Raw genomic sequence first — 16,522 nt, forward strand, 5'->3', positions numbered from 1 at the left:
TCTCTAGCTGTCACAGTATTTATGTACACTGCATTTACCATTGGTGGGGCACATACTACTATATACAGCTGTGACACACACAAATGCAATTGCTGGAGAAGTAGGAGGAGTTGTAATGGTGATGTGTGCAGGGGAAATGGTCCTTTAATTTTCCTTATTCTACTTTAAAAAATACATTAAACTTATGTACATGCTCATGAGTGTGAAGGATTTTTTAAAAAAGCATCTGGCAGCTGTTCCTGCTCTCCAAAAGACCATGGGAAAGGAGGAGTAGAGAAAGAAGAAGAGGAGGCCATGCCTCTGCTGCCAGCAGCTGTCCTCCCACTGCCCATGGGCTGGAACCAGCCAAACCAGCACCAGCATCCCGTAAGTCAGCATGACCTGAAAGGTCTCTCATGCTGACTTTTGTGAGCATAAGCATCATTGAAGACAATGTGATTTACTTCTGAGTGGACATGCATATTAGTGCATGTCCAGCTAGCTGTTTCTTGAGGCAAGAAAGTAAAAAGGACAAAAGAGACAATTGGAATGGCCTGCAAAGACTTTCCAAACTTGATTTGTACAAACAACTGCAGAGTGATGGAGGGAAGAAGCATCACTTCTACTCTAGTTCAAAGCTGAGAGGGAGAAAATGGGAAGCCATGAAGGCAACCCATGCCAGCACAGGGTGAACATCACTTATCAGGACAGATGAACAAGCCATTATTTCTCTTGTCTAGATCAAGCTTTATTTTCTAGCCTTCACTCAGTCATTACCCTGTTCAAGCACAGGTTCAGAATGTATGGATTGGGCCCACACCTCCCATAATGCAGCTTTCAGAGTGTGTGAACCTGGATTCAACAACTCAAAGAGGAAGAGATGGGGTTGGAATTTGCAGCTGAAATGCCAAGGCCATTGGATCCAGGGATAAAGAAACCAGAAAGTTTCAAGTTTGACGGTGGAAAATTCTGGGGAAAAAACTCTGTTGGGGCAGTGGGAAGACCTAACATCATTAATCCATCAGGTTAAGAGGGTGGAGCAGCTGAGAAATGTCAGATGTTCCTGGTGATTGACTTATAAGCAGCAGGCTCTACCTTGAAGGCCTGACTCACTCATATCAGTTTGAAAGGGAGGAAAGGTACTCAATTTGTAGTCAACTTTCTATCATTAGATCAGCTTTTCCTAATGCTTCTGCCTTTTGTCATTGACTTCTGCAATACTCTATTTTGTTACACAAAGCCAGCCTAGCTGGTCAGCTTTATCATAATAAAGATGTTAGTTAGCCTTTGTCTGGATTTGCTTTGAAGGAGGGGAGTAGACCAGCTCCTGTGTAGAATAACAGCTGTCTCATCTATATTAGTTGAAAAAGAGCAGAGCTGGGTGTTTCTGACACACCAGCTAGGAATGTTGAAGAAATCTGGAATGGATTCAAATGAGTTCAGATTTCTATAAATCCAGCCCCAGATTCTTCGGAAGAATGGCTTTTTTTTTTGATGAGACACAGATCCTGCAGACTCATGGACTAGTTTTCCTTTAAACTTTCCGTGCTTTTATGCAAGTTTCCTCATAGAAAAGTCCAAAAAATGTGGAAGTACACATTTCTTCTAAAAATTAAAGCATGCTAGTATGCAGTTTGGGGAGATTTGTACACATGTGAGTATGAATGCATGTATGCGAATTCAGATTCTGTCAGTCAGTGAATGATGGAACAAAAGGCACCTGAACATCTGCAAAACAGAGCAACCAGGTTTAAAGATGCCTATGTCTATCCTTCTCCTCAGTCCACAATTCCAGATAACTGCTTTAATCATTTTAATATGGATGCTGAAAGGCTTGGGAAATAACATGGAGCTCTCAAGCAACCCTGAAGAAATGAACAGATATTTGTGCACCATCCAGAGTCATAAAGGAAACTGGAACCTGTTGTTGAAGCAATATGGTGCCTGACTTCCTGATCCAGACTGGCTATCACAAGCTGCTGCTGCAAGACATCCAAGCAAACCCACTCTCCCTGTCTTTTCTCCCAGCACAGGTAGACCAGCACAGCTTATGTTCCAAAATGAAGCTTGAAATAGGACTGAAACAGATCAAGAATCACTTTCTCCCTGTTGGCACTCTCCAGATGGGTTAGACTACAGATCTCATCATTCTCAGCTATTGATTGTAGTGGGTGGGAATGATGGCAGTTGCACACCAATTCATCTGTGGGGCACTAGATTGGAAAGCTTTGTCTAGACTATCGATTTTGTCCAAAAGTGCCTAAATTTGATCAGTGACCATTGACTTGAACACCTTGCCAATATCACCTGTAATGGTGGCTCCTCTTTACTGAGACTTGTTCTTCTACATGCTTGATAACTGTTGTTCTCTATGCCTGGCTGACAATGCTGGCATGCAGCATCACAGGACCTTCTCACATTAGCTCAGCATCCAAATCATTTCCAATGTGACAAAGAAGCCATAGCCCATTTCCTGAAGTGACAGGAGTTCTGTGGTCTGCTGAGGATGTGCATTGAGCCTTTTGTGCTGGCTTCTGTGTAGTTAAAGCTCTGTTTGAAAGAGATTAACATCTTCTAGAAGTGTTGTAGTTATGAGTGATGTGGCTTCTAGAAGGCTTTAAACCAAGACCCAGCACCAGCATCTGAGAGTTCTGGAATTGGCTTCCAACCTTACAGCTCTGAAAGATGTGAAGCAATGACAAAGGAGAGGAAGATGCTGAGCATATTCAGACAACTTTATCACCTTGTTTGCCTTTGCACATATGACTATTTACAGTTACCAGATCATAGCTTTAAGTGGACATGACCCTAATGGTTCTGCCTTCAGATTTTAAGAACTAAGTTTAATAGCTGGGGTAGACATTGAGTGGATACTCTGTGTTAGATACCATTTAAAAAAAATACACATTCCATTTACAAAACCCCTCTGATTGCCTATTGTTAACCAGGTACATGGGCAATTCAGCTATTCTTGTAAAGCAGACAGGCATCCAGCCACTTATTCCTAAGTTGAATAGCTCAATATCTTCCTGTAGTGGACTACTAATGCAGATGTAGAAAAAGGTTTCTGGAGGTTACACTACCAGAAAGATTTAAAAAATAGATCAAATATTCTATTTGTGTGCAGTTTGTTTATTGGAAATAACTCAGCCTGTTTTATTATGTCATTTGTTACTGGACCACTCGGCTCTATAAATACTTTAATAAATATCAGATCCTGAGAACTCATCATCTCAGCTTATGTCTTTATAAAAATGTATGTTGGTGTCATTTACTCCCTGTGTCCTGGCTAAAGATAATAACTTAGATAATAATTTCCAAATATCTTGTGGGAGGGACACATTTGTTGTGAAGGCACAGGCACAGTAGCACAAAGCTAGTTTAATCCAATAACCTTGGCAACCAGATTTTTTTTTCTTTTGGCATTTTTCTTTTGCTCCCAGTTACCAGGTTAGCTCCACATAGAATGAGAGGTTCAGCACAGGAATCACAAAATGGGCAAATCTATTGCATTAGTCATGGGATTCTGGTTCATGCACTTGAAACTGCTTGCAAAACCACAGAACCCAAACCACCCAGACCTTAGATCCCTGTTCCTCCTAAATGAAACAAGGGCTATTTCAGACCTGCTATGGCTTAGCTTCTTTCTCTGACAAATCTGCCTTCATTACTGAAGGCCATCAGCCTCCATAATGGCACCTTTTGTCCCATCTCAGATCTACCATTTACTTAAAATGCTGTGCATGAAATGTTCCAACCCTGGAAGGGTTCACAGTCATACAGAAGCAGGCTATTTCCTGTGTTCAATGCGATTGCCACAGTTGTGTGAATCCCCAGGTATGCCAAGAGTCAGAACTTCCCATCCCTGCCAGCCATGGTATTGTTCCTGGGCGTTCACCCCTATAGAGCGAGACTAAGACTTGGATGGTGCATCATTCAATGTGGGGCAGGAGAAGTAGCAGAGGCAAACTTCACCTCCCCACCCTCCCAGCCTGCAGATTTTTTTAGCCTGTCAAGCAAGCATACTTTGGAAGGGGAGGAAAGGAAGCCAGGTGAGGTTCAGGATAGCTTGCATCCTGGCCTTGCTGGTCTCCTTTCCTCCCTACCCACAGAATACTTGCTTTATTTTTCCAACCTCAGAGGGCAGCTGGAGCAGTTCTTTCTGTACCAGCTCTGAGAGGGCAGATACTCACATCCCCCTTGCCAGGTTGAACACTGTCTCTGGCCTTGAAAGGGGGAGTCTGAATGATCCTCTGGAATGCTCTTTTGAGGACCAGGATCACTGAGATAAAAAAAAAAAATGGAACCTGGAAAGTGCTTTTCTATAGTAATAGCAAACATTTGCTGGAGATCAGAATTTTTGCTAGAGCTGTAAGCAATATTTTTCTTCTTCAGCTCTAATGAGAAACCCTTTAGAATACATTCATTAGCATAGCCATAGCTGGAATACGCTTTAACTGAATGGCTCAGCAAATCACTGAGAATTGCTAGAGGACAAGAAGATACGGGCAACTTCACAGAAATCTGATATTGTCTGAAAATGAATGAGGTGGATATTCAAAACTTCCAACAACACATTGAGCACCATGGGAGGACATTACAAGGTAATATAACCCTAATGTGTTTCTTTTAAATACCTGTAGCAGGCAGCATTCACTAAGCACTGGACAAAATAGTCATGATTACTATTACTGTTCTTTGTTAATTGAATTTTGTTTTAAAGAAAAAAAAATAAACAGAGGCTGCTCATGTTTCTGTCAAAAAACCCTTAACAAAGCACATAAAAACCAGGTAGTTCCTCCTAATCTTATATACCACTCTAAATCTAAAGACCTTTGCAAAAGATGGGATAAGTAGTGAAAAGGTGACTTGACTAAGACTAAACAGAGATTATTTTAACTCCAGGGTTAGCTCATGGCTCTAGCCCACAGGTATGAATGAGTAAATGACACTGAACTAAGACAAGGAGCTTGTTTCCAATATCGTTGCTCAAATATCTCCCTCTATTGAGTAAACAGTTTCACAGACACCTACACAGGAAGATATCAAGATCCTCTTAAAGGTTTTAACAGCATAGCAACTTCTTTCAAGCACTTAAAAAAAAAACCTCCTTCAATATGAGAGCTTCAAAGGGAAGAGCTCAGTAGAAAGGAGAAAAGAACAGCTGGGATAGAGGGCTAGGTATAAAGAGAATAAGAATAGGTGTAAATGGTTTCTTAGATGAATCAGAACTGATAACACTTGTAGCACAGAAATAAAAGGAATTTCAGAATGGTTATTGGGGACTAAAACGGCTGAGGCAATCGACATAAAAACTGAAAATAGTTTAGTACTTTAGCAGAATGAAACAAGAAGCAGGATTCTCTTGCATGTTCAGGTTTTTTGGCTGAGAAAGTAATGAAAATGGGCCAGAATACAGTTGGTTTTGTATGGTTGAGAACTTCTATCATAATGGAACTTTCAACTGGTACATCAAAGGAATAGTTCACTTCAAGGCCATATATTGTCCAGTTTTAGTGAAGAGCCTGTACTAACCGGGATCAGGGTACTGGGCATAGTGTACTCCTGCCATTCCTAAGATTGTAGGATTTTGAAGAGGTGCTTTGGCATGGCAGCTTTTCATTGTTGGTGTAACAGTGCTCCCCCGCATTGACTAGAGTGAATGGGATGGTCCCATGAACTTATCCCCAGAGTTATCTGATGAACGTTCTGGAAACTGAAGAGGTATATATCAGTCTTAAATTCCCCTGGGTAATTGCTATCTCTTGATAGCTATCAATTATGTAGCTGCTAAAGGCACCATATTCAGTCCTTTGAAAGATCTTCTGCGTGGACAAGCAGAATCAACATGAGAATCATCATGTTTGTGGAGTGGTTTGTGTGAGGTCAAATATGATGGACTCTGAGCTCCCAGAAAGCCTCCTGGAGACTTGTTTTAAATAGCCCTTGATATTTCAACACTCAAGTCATGATGATTTAAGAATGTTCATGAATATGCATGCATGATGAGTTTTGCAAGACACTTTGAAGTTAAAATCAGTCAACAGCATGCTGACTCAAACTTTGCAATTAATGTGGTACCTGTTGACATGCCCAGTGTATCCTTGTACCATCTTTTATGACATCAGTTTCAGGTTTTGGAGCCAAAATACTTGTATCTGTATGACCCATTACCATGATAATTCAAGCTAGACAGGGCAGATTGACTGGATGGATCGGAGTAGTCATTGCATAATGGTGGACTGCTCCTAAGGAGTCAGTGTTATGACAAAGACTGAAAAATTCTTCCTGGTTGCAGAAATCCATGCTGGTCACAAATGCCCCCTTCCTAGACAGGTTGCTTAAGAGAGCAGTGTCACCTCAGCTGCAGGTGTTCTCCAATGAAACAGATTCTCTGGATCAATTCCAGGCTGGGGCCATTTCTGGCTTTGTTTCTTTTGTTTCTTACTTAGATGCAAAGAGAACCTATGCAAACAATGTATGGGTCAGGTTCTGTTCTCCCAAAAGGACTTGACCAAGGCTGCACCAGCTGCCATCTCCTAATTAAACCAAATGAATTAACCTTAAAAGTATGTGTGGGGAAGCACATCTAATTGCAACATTTAGCCTGTGGTGGACAGCCAGTTCTTGTAGGGGACCTTGTCCTCTGAATGTATCTCCTGGTATTCAGCATCCGTTAACCATGAGGTCACAGAAGTTTTACAGGATCGATCCTGGAGAAAATAAATTGCTCACACCTGGGAAAGATCAATTTCATAGTTTAGAGCCTCTAATTCAAATCCTTAGCTGCAAAAGGGGAAAAAGAAAGCAAGAGGGAGCGAGTGGGATGGCATGTCTATAGATACGCTTGGTTAATGGTGGCAGGAGCAGCCATCAATCAAATGCTTTATATTGATTGTCTACATCTGTCTCCTCAGTTGGAAACAGAATCTCCCAGGTAATGCTGATTTATAAAGGAGATAGCAGATTTTAGGCATCTTTATACAAAAAAGAGTCAATCTCTCTATAAATCAGCATTAACACATTTAGACAATAATACTTCATGTTATGTAACAGTGAGTCAGCTCCAGGAAGACAAATTGAATTAGTCACTGAGGTTCTGTATCTTTCCATGGGAGTCTTGAAGCAGGTGGGTCTGTCCTTTCTCTCTGTGCCTTAAAAATAAATTCCCACATAGTACATAGGGGATTTTAGCAAACTGCCTCATTGTAACAAGCAGCCTATTTTCAGGGTTGTTTTTATTTCATTTTTTTTACTATCCTGAAAATGTATTTGTACACAGCTTAAAAAGCAAAAGCAAAACGTCACTGTTTCTTTTTTGAGCCTATAATGCCACAGAGACAGGAAGTGGGCCTCAACACAGCACTTTTCTCTGTTTACAAAAATACAGATTTTTCACTGCGATGGCTCATGTAGCTTTTCCCTGTTTTTCATTTCCTCAATGTTAATTCCTACTGTATGGTAAAAGCCTACAAATAAAAGATAGAATGTCAATAAAGGCTCTCAGGAAGGGGAGGAAACAAAGGAGAGGAAACATGAAAAGAACTTGAAAGAAAAAGGTACAAAAGCACCCCATACAAAGGCTTCAGTTGAAAAGATGATTGAATTAAGGGGAAAAAAGAGGTGTTAATGTAATCTTAAAAAAGAGAAATAATTCAACTCAACCCCCTCCCCTTCAAACAAAAGATACAATGAAGGAACATTAAAAAATATAGGAGATATTTTCATGCAGGCTGCTTAACCTGAGGGGACAACCTTTGATGTAGCCAGATGCAGTTTACCAAAATTATGATTGCAATAAAATGTGAAGCAGTGCAGGCAGCACCGTAACAGCTCAGTGTTTAGTACGTTGTACTTCCATTTCTAATGCTTCATTTTTAACACACCATGAGAGCCCTTCTGCAAACTGGTATGAGGAAGGGTCCAGTTCATTAAGGCATAGCAGGAAACTGACTCCTTCATGCTTCCTGACTTTTCTTTCACAGAAAATGCCACATTACGCACAATGGTGTATAATGAATCCTTGAAAGCTACCACCTTTTCGTGGCTGCACTTCTAAGAGAACAAGAAAGTAGAGACTGGGAAGAAGAATGGCAGATGCTCTTTTGCTCCAGCCATCCTTTATGCTGCTGCTCCCACAATGGGATTCCATAGACTCTTATGATCATACATCTGGACCCCTAGGAGGAAAAAGGCATTTCTGTGTGATTTTGAGTGGGAAAATGGACACTTTCCCACTCAAAGTCTAGTCTTGCTTTGTTCTGAAAGAACTTGGGGTCTTATACATGAGACTTGACTCCTAGTGCAATGGTTTTCTGAAGCAGACCTTATAAGGGACAAGATCAGTTGTCAGAAGACCCCTCCTGTACATAGAATAAGTAAGCTAGGGAGTACCTACAATTCCCACCCTTTAATCATCGCTACTCAGGCTGTTGTGTCTGTGATTGCTTCTTTGGTTCTGTTGAGATGGGTGGTCTTAGTAGGAACCAGATGGCCTTGCTCAGGGGTAGCCCTGCCATGGAACAGGCTAAAGCAGTGTCAGGAGTGGTGGAGAGATAAAAGGCCTTTTTTGAGGGTTGCTGTGGAGAGGAGGTCCATTAGTTCTTTGAGCAGGCTCCAAAGGACATGAGGAGAGATTCTGACTGATATGAGTGAGTGAGTGAGGAGTAGAGACTGCAGAGCTGAGGGCAGAAGTAGAGATAAGAAAGGAGGGGGCAAAAAAGTCAAGCTGTTTCTGAAACCATGGGAAAGCAAAGATGTGAAAGGAGGTGCAAAAGTGAGAGGATGAGGCATGAGACATTCTAAGCAGATGGCTCTAGAGGAATCAGGAATTATTTCAAGGTTCAAGTCACTGGAATGGAGGGTATTAGCTAATTTCAATAATTCCAATTACTCTGTAATAGAGAGGTCATACTGCAATGATGAACCAAGTCTATAGTAAGCGAACACAGCTTGTTTCCTGTTATTGTAGCCTAAAGTCAGCTTTGCTCACTTTATGGAGTCAGCTCCATAAAGCTTCTTGTGTTCATTTCCAAAGTGGGGAGGGAAAGGTGACATTGACAGTTGCCCTGCTGGAGAGGGTGTCATGCCCTTTGGGCTGGGCTTCTGGTAGCAAAAATGTCTTGACTCAGGAGCTGGCACTGGTTGCATGTCTTGCCATTTGTGTTCATCTGCTTAACCACCACATAGACCAAAGTCAAAATTAGCACTGTGGTGCTCCACAGAGTCTGTCTTACATGAGGCATGCAGTACGGTCATCTTCAGAGGCTTTCCTATTCGTCTCTAGCCTTCCGGCATTAGACAGGTGGGAACCAGAGGGCTTTCTACTTGGGCTCAGTCTTTTTATTTAAATAATTTGTTTCATTCTTTTCAACCCTCCTCCTAAGGAAGCTGTAACCAGAGGCAGATTAGTGACTGTTGTCTGGAGCAGAACACCTTGCCACAATACAGAACCAAGCAGAAAATCCCCACACATTGATAGGGTATTACCAAAAACACTCCCCAAGTGGTTCAATTCAACTGGTTCCATTGCCAGTTAGCAAGTCATGGGACACTTGGATCAAGGAAGTTTTGCTAGACACCCCCCACCCCACAGGAAATGTGAGTGTAATATGTAGTAAATAAGGGCCTCACCAGACTAGAAGTGTAATGGGAAAGCTGTTAACCTCTGCTCACATGTCTCATTCTTTGTGAGCCTGAAAGGGTGAGGGGGACCCTTAAGTCTCTCTGAGCAGTCAGAAAAAGTTAAAAAATTCAGTGATAGCCTCTTTCTTGAAATTCCCTTCTACCTCTTCCCTGCTTCTCTTTCCCTTGTTCTGAACTTGTAGTCCTGCTTGCCTTCATTCCCCTTTTGGACCAAAAATGGTGTCTCAGGAGCAAAGAGCTTTAAAAAGCCTGAACATCCATTCAATGGGTGTAAACAGCTACTGCTTGCTTTTTGCCAAACAAAACAATGGTTTCAGTGACTAGGATCACAGTGACAAGGCTGTTCTTACAGCTCAGAAGATAGTTTTGTTTAGGCTGTTCAGATGTGAATTTTACCTCTTTGGGACACATATTATGTATATGCCAATCAATGTGAAGATTAAAAAGAAAAGAAAAAAAGGCATAATTCTTTAGGTTTCCCTTTATGATACTTAAGAAAAAATATGGGCCTTCTCATAACTTACTGGATATTTCTCTTGACTTTGTTCACAATTAAGCATATCTCTAACATTAAGCACCTCTTAACATTCTTTCCTGAGCAGGAACAGAGTTCATAGCTTGTTTAATTGCTTTGCTGGATAAGGAACCAAGTGCTCCTTGTGATAAAAATCATAGAATGGTGTTAAAAGAGCTAGTTATGTTAATTTCAAACTCACTGACAGTAATCTTAGAGAATGTGTGAAAGTAATATCTCAGAGACCTGGAAAATTACTATTTATCTTTTATCAAACTTTTAAAGGTTTAGCTCTATCAATTGCTATCCAACACAGGAATTTGCATATAATGACAATCAAAGATAGCTAGCTAGCTATAATCCTGCGCAGCTGTGAATGATTGCATATGCTAGTTCACTTTGCTTGAATGCTGCCATGATGACTGGGAGTGGCTAAACCTGGGAGCAGGTGTTGAGCATAACATCTAAGTCTTAAACTCATTAGGGGTAGGGAGTATTAAACACTTGTCAAGGCAGAGATAGGGCAGAGTCCCAACTGAAATAATCCTGGGATACAACCTTGTGCTTTATTTTGCACCAGCTTACACACTGATGGATCCCATCATAACTTGCTGGATATGTCTTTATTTGTCCTTGCTAGTTAAGGCATAAATGTGCTGCATGATTACAAAATAGGTACTTTCATACAAGGTCTGATTTGTTGCTTTTGACTTTGAAAGTGAAGTCAAAGACAGCCAAGACTTTACTCCGAGAGCTGAATGCATTTTGGAAGAACAATTTACTGCTTATGGTGTATATATTCACCTCATTAGGTCTCTGGAAAACAGGTTTTATAGGGTTTGTATTTTTCCAGAAACCTGGTTGCCCCAAGGTGACAGTATGTCAAAAGGAATGCATGTGTTCACCCTAGGAAGCAAAATCCCTATCAACCATTTTGATTATGCTTTAATATCTATTTAGGCTTTGAGCCTGCTGCTATTTTGATTGTTAGAGGACCATGCCAGGAAAGAATGGATGAGAAAGCTCTAGAACAGGGGCAGTGGGACATTTCTGTCACCACCAGAACAGTCAAGATTTAGGGAAATGGAGGGCAGTGCTTTGAAAACCGCACCAGACTTTAAGCAGTGCTTCCAACTTTAAGCCTCCCCTCCAACAAAAACAAAACCTAAACCCACTGCTGTTTGTCTCTAGCCTCAATGACATTAACAGGTTTTTTTATAGAAAGACTGTATGGTTTGACTGAAAAGATCTGGGAATTAGGCAGGGATGCTTGGTGAAAAATATGATATCCTTCTCAGATTTGTGTGTCATCTTTCTGCAATGCCATGCCACTAATCACTCCTGTATTGTCCCAGTTATTGTAGATATGCAGCTGGAACCTTTGACTGCAGCCAAGGCCCAAGAGAACAACTTTATGATTCTATCAGCAATTTGTTTCTTTGTGTTTAAAAATAAATGCTATCCTTTGACAATAGCTTCTTTGGGGAAAAGACATAAGCTACTTCCCAATGATGTATCCCTTGGCTTCAAACTGCTTGAATGTTTAATCAAAATATTTGGGACATTGTTTCACTTGGAAAAATCTATCCTAATTCCTGAAGTAAGGGTGGGTCCTCAGCCCAAGATCTAAAGCACCCTGCCAGTGATAGTTCAGACCTCTGAAATAGCACTAATGGTACCAGGTTATATATTTAACCAGGTCACAGTGATCTTGTAGCACCCTAGAGAACATCTGTGGGGGGATAGAATAATTCAGTTTCCCAGATCTGTCAGCAAAATTGCTCTGACCTTTGAGATCAGGATCTGAGTTCTAATCCCCCTCCCCCCTTCTCAGTTGCCACATATGAAAGAACAGCACCAGCTGCTTCTCTGAGATTAGAAAAGCAACCCTGAGAGAGGGAAAAGGGCTATTCCAAGGACAGGAAGGGGAAGAGACTGGCACTACCAGGATGTGTTCCATCCTGGCAGCATTCTGGCCATCTCTCCCTGTCCCAAGAACAGCAACTCAGTTGCCGAGATTGCGGCTGCCGCTTCCCCACCCTGCATTCAATGCACCAAGGACACAACCAACTAGGCTGCACTCTTACATATTTAACCAAGTTTCATATTTACCTACCTGGTCCCTAAAGTAATTAGCAGACTCCCTTCTCAGGATACTCCTGTCAAGCAATGTTTTGTGGATGAATACCAGAGAAAGACCCTTTCCATCAGTGAAACCACAATTATGGATACCCTTTGAAAGACTCACATGGTCCTACCATGTGGTCCTTTCAGCATAAATATCTATTTATTATCTCAGGCATTCTAAGAACTTAAGATCTGCAGTGATTAATTTTCCTCAGTTGGTATGGTTTTACTTGTTTTTGCTGTGGTGTGTTTTTAAAACTATTGATATTTAGTTTTTAGCATTATTCTTTTTTTTTTAAAGACAACCTTCCAAATGGCTCTAAGTGGTTTGCAATAATTAAATAACACTGTCTTTCCTGCAAAGCCTTGCTGTGCCAGAAATGAGAACTAGGAAGAAGATAAAATCAGAAATAGAGTATCAAGAAGATGGGACTACAGAAAAAAAATGGAGAAAGGATGCCCTCATTCATTTCTGGTTTGGTCACACCCTTGTTCTTCAACTATGTTCACTTCTCTCCATAAAGTTATATGTTATGGAGCCACTCCAAAGAAAATTAGGGTATAAGCCTATGTGGGGTTAGAAAGGAAACAGTCATACAATTCCTAGCATAGCCAGCCAGCCAGACTTTCAGTTGCTCTTAAATCCCAGTGAAATCAGCAACACAGCTAATGCCTAATTGCCAGAGCTCAGTTAGACAAGTCTAACATTGTTCAGGCAACATCCCAGCCAAACACCACATTTTTATCAGTCTCCCTGAGCTGGTGGATTCACCCCAACACTAGGGAATCCTCAAATGCCTGGGAGAAAGTTCAGCTTGTAGCCTTTCTGGCTCATCATTCATGTTATCTCTGAGAGAGCCATACTGTATCAGGTCATCAACTCAGCAATTCCTGACATTACGTCCCATTGATTTCAATCAGACTTAAGCATGACTAACTTTCTCTGGATTGGGGTCAGTATAAGCAATGGTGTTTCTGTGCTGTCAACCTCTCCTTTCTTTTGGCAAAACATATCATCAGCATTCCACTTAGAATAGTGCTGTTTACTGAAAATGCTGTATGCGTGTGTTATGTGAGATTCCAGGAATGTTGTGCCCCATGCATTTTTCCCAAATGGCTATTAGTAGTTTATACTTTCACTATTTAGACCCACCTTTTCTCAGGTTTATCAGCCTTACCCCATTATGGAAATAAGTTAGCAGCTGCTCCACATTAACGTTTAGAGAATCAACATCATCCCTATTATCTAGGACAGAAGAGGAATTTTAATGAAGCGCAGAAGCTACAAACACATTGACCTCTAACTTCAACTGAGAGATTCAAAAACATAACATCATTGGAGAAAATGTACCATTTCCACCAGAACCAAGTGGCCAGAACTTTGAGAAGAACAGGTTTTTATAACCATGTGTGAATTTCGCAGCACTCCTTGGGAAAGGATGACAATGACAGCTAACCTATTTCCTGCCATTATTTAATCATATAACTATTTTTCATGCTGGTGTGAACAGAGAAAATTGCTAAGTTTAAGAAACAGTCAATATGAAAGAAAAAAATGAAAGAAAAACATCTTCTCTGTTCTACATTTCCTAAAAATGCTGTAAAAAAGGATAAGAAAAAAAGGTTAGGAATTCACTTACTTCAACTGTTCTTATTGACAAGGGGCAAGCCTTCTGTTTCTGATATCCATGTATAGTACGAACAAACAAGCCCCTCCATTCAGAACTTCAATGAAGAAATGTTCACTTGAACGCAATCCATTTTGGAACAGTATTTTACTGTGGAATCCTTGTATATAACTGCACATGTTTACCTAGTCAGTGTGATTTTTGTGACTGTTTTCTGCTAGCCAAGGCATTCATGTCCAGGTCAAGGTCTGTGACAGACATCCTTAAAATGTCATGCAAATGTTCATGTGTAAGTCTTGACCTACACTTGAATTTCACAATTTTCATCTTGGGAAAAAGTGTGTTCACAGATGTTTGTGGTGCCAAAGACTGTGACCATGCCTGCAGCAAATTTCTTTAGGTTGATAAATAGATCAGGTAGACCACAATAGGAATGTAACAGACTATTTTCATTGTAAATGTCTCTGAGATGATCACTGGTTTGCAAATCAATTAGTTTCATCTGAAAAAGTTACTTGCATCTTCTTTAAACTACTTCAAATGGATTCTGAAACATTCTTATTTCCTTTCTATGCTTATGGCAATCAGTGAATCTGTTTTGGAATTCCACCTGCAGTAGGTTCAGGGCTTTGATGTGTCTTTCAACATTGAATTATAAATTCCTGTCCTTCTCAAATTTTAGTTCACTGCAGCATAGGAAGTTTCAAAAGTGACTTTCACTAACTTGCTTCACAAAAATGTTTAGTTTTACTTCAAAAGCTTTCAATTCAGAATATATGCCATACACAAGCTTTCCTTTCCCCTGCAGTCTTAGATTCAATGTTTTCAGGCATTGTGATATCAGTTAAAGCCAAATCAGAAATCTATCAAGTACTTCTTGACCTTTTCCTTTCTTTTTGAGAAAGACATTAACTTCATGACAAAGACTGAAAAAATGTTCGAGGACTTTGCCTCTTCTAAGCCACCGGACTTCTGCATGATACAATACATCTCCATATTCTGCATCTATCTCCGAAAGAAAATTTTGAAACTGATGAGTAAGGCCATGCCTGATGTAATCTCAGTAGACCATTTCTCATTAAAGACACAGTGCTCACCTGCAATTTTTCATTTCTTTGAAACAGCAGCTTTCCTTAGCAGACATCTTCTTACAGATTTTTAGCAGAGCAGCAGTGGCAGAGTTTCAATATTATCCTTGAATAGATAAAAAATGAGAAGTATAGTTTTAGGGATCTAATTCTTCCCTTTCCCATCAAATCCACCCCACTCTGGCCTCTGTTAGCTGGGGATTTTCATTTTGACCATGCCAAGAAGAGAAGAAACCCCTGATTCTACAGTTCTCAGGAATATTGGGCCAAATGCACAGGCTGGGAGGATTTTTAAAAAATGGATTATGGATCTAACCTACCAGATGGCAGAGTTGCAATCCTAAGTATATTGAATTGAGGTTTAAACCTGCCTTGAGGTTTAAATCTAAACATGCAAATACATTAAGAATTGGGCCTTCTAGGTAGAGAGAAAGAGCAGATGAAAGGGAGGGCTCCCACCTGGAGCAGAGGATATGCCACTAAGATGGCTTCAAATTATATGCAGGGTGCACATATGCAAACCACTGCCTGCCAGCCAAGCCTCAATCATGAGAAGCAAACTGGCACTCAGAGGGAAGGGAACTTGGCTGGAGGAAGGTGTGGAAAAGAGAATCCCATAAGCTTCCCTAAAAGAGTACCCCTTCTTTCTCATCTCACCAGCTCCTGCAATCATAGATGCATGGGAAGACTCCTAGCTGGAGTGGGTTGTGGAGGAGAGGCAAAAACAAGTCAGGAAAAAATGTTACAACAACCAGCTTTTGTTGAGTAAGGAATAATGCTTTTGCCTGAAGCAGCAACCGCATCAGTAACCTTGGAAGCCACTTGGAGGAGCCTCTAGAAATGTTCAGTATGCAAAATACTTGGTATCCTTTTTGCAAAAAGACCACTCTTCTTTTCCTGTCTTTTTTTTTCGAAAGCAGGCCAAACACCTCCTGTACAGCTGCTTTGTCTTCCATATCTACACTTGCATAGCCTTCAGCATGGCAATGCGTGGAGAGGGGGAGTGAAAAAGCTGACTGGTGAGGGTACCCGAGCTCTGCTGGCTAGTAAAGCACCCAGAATGGCCAAAATGCTAATTTGGAGGATAAGACCAAGAGGGGGCTGGCAGAGGCCAGAAGAAATAAGGTTGCTATTGTGTTTTTTTAAGAAAGGGAGAGGAAAAACAGCAGTAGATGGTGCTGCTTAAGGCAGGGTCTGAGGGAAAATATCTTGAGGATGATGGCAGTAAACAAGCAGGTTGGAGGGCCACACAGAAAGAGTTTGGGGCAGCCCAGGGACCACAGGTTGAAGATCCCTGACTAAGAGGGTATCAGCCTATTATATAGTTAATTTAGGCTATCTTTTGCTAGTAGCTCTGGACTGATTAGTAGGATTTTCATTATTTTAGTGGAGGATATACCCAGAGCTAGTCAGCAACTAGAGACACTTAGTAAGCTTGATTGACAGAGAGCATCTGTGGTTAATAAAGCCTTGTAAATAAATAAAGCATTCTTGCTTTGAACCAGTTCCATTGTTCTTGAGTTCCTCAACCCATCCCATGT

Source organism: Varanus komodoensis, unplaced genomic scaffold (genome assembly GCF_004798865.1).
Source record: "Varanus komodoensis strain SLA01 unplaced genomic scaffold, ASM479886v1 scaffold8, whole genome shotgun sequence".
In the NCBI taxonomy this organism is placed as follows: Eukaryota; Metazoa; Chordata; class Lepidosauria; order Squamata; family Varanidae; genus Varanus; species Varanus komodoensis.